Raw genomic sequence first — 1,208 nt, 5'->3', positions numbered from 1 at the left:
AGAAAGAGGCTGAAAGGATGGGAGTGACCACAGATAAATTATTATGTTTGAGGAATTCAGACTCTTGGGAAGAGGACAGGCTAATGTTTTCAATTTGTTTGATGAAGTAATACTCCAGTGGGACAGGTTCTGCCATCTTTGAGAATGTGTGTAAAGGAGAGCAGTGGGGAAATTGAGGAAGTTGGAAGAGAGGGAAAGAAGAGTTCTGGACAGAATGGGATTCTTGGTCTCTAAAGTGAGATCCAGAAACTGAAAGGTTTCTTCTCAGTCTCTATAAGACCAGCACCTACAAGGGAGCTCAGATTCTTTGGAGGTTCTATTGGCCTTTCCTCTCTAGCTCAGGACTGCTAGGCCAGACTGTCAGGATGTTCTCAGAATCGCAGACTTTAAAAACAAAAACAAGGAAAAAAAAACTAAAGCAGAATTCTTAAATTTATTCATGAAAAAAAAATCTTTAAAGACAATCATTTTGAAAAACGTAGTTATTCTTGCAATGAATAAATCTTCCTGTTAAAACTAATGACTTTGGAGGAATTACTAAGGAGACAGTAGAATTTACAGAAAAGCTATAGCTATAAAAAACTGAAATGCAGATGAATCTCACTGATATAACTGTTTATCAAGCAGTGGTTAAATTAAGGCAAAAAGGGTTTCAAAATAAAACATTAAGAATCATAGACTTTTGAGTGTTGGAACTCATGGGAAATCATTAGCCATTCCACAAACTCGCCCAGAGAAGCTGTCAAGGGGCAGGTATTTCACAAATGAAATAAGCTCTTCTCTGTCCCACAAAAATCAGTATTTATAATAAAAAAAAAAAAAAAAGAGTACACGAGCTATATCTTATAACAAGCTAAACATGAGGAGGGGTACAAAATACAGGATGATTGAAAAATACAGGATGATTGAAAAACTCAGATCCTCTCGTTCTGAGAAGAAAAGCCCGATTTCCTGAAGAACTGCAAGGAAATTGGGCAGGAGTCAAAGATTCAGAGACCCTGGAGAGAGACCGCTGATTACCCACCTTTGGTGATTCACAGTGCCGTGCGCTGCCATGCGCATACAAGCCGGGGCGCCGTCGGCCTAGGGCCGCGAGAGGGCGCACGACAGCCCCTGTCTACGGAAATCCCGCCCCTATTTCCGGCGGCGGAGGATAGGGAGGGACTAGTGGCAGTTTCCGGCTGGTTCAGTGTTACTGATTTCGCACG

The sequence above is a fragment of the Capricornis sumatraensis genome, chromosome 23, assembly GCF_032405125.1.
Source record: "Capricornis sumatraensis isolate serow.1 chromosome 23, serow.2, whole genome shotgun sequence".
NCBI lineage: Eukaryota > Metazoa > Chordata > Mammalia > Artiodactyla > Bovidae > Capricornis > Capricornis sumatraensis.
Note: the sequence above shows the minus strand (reverse complement) of the source record.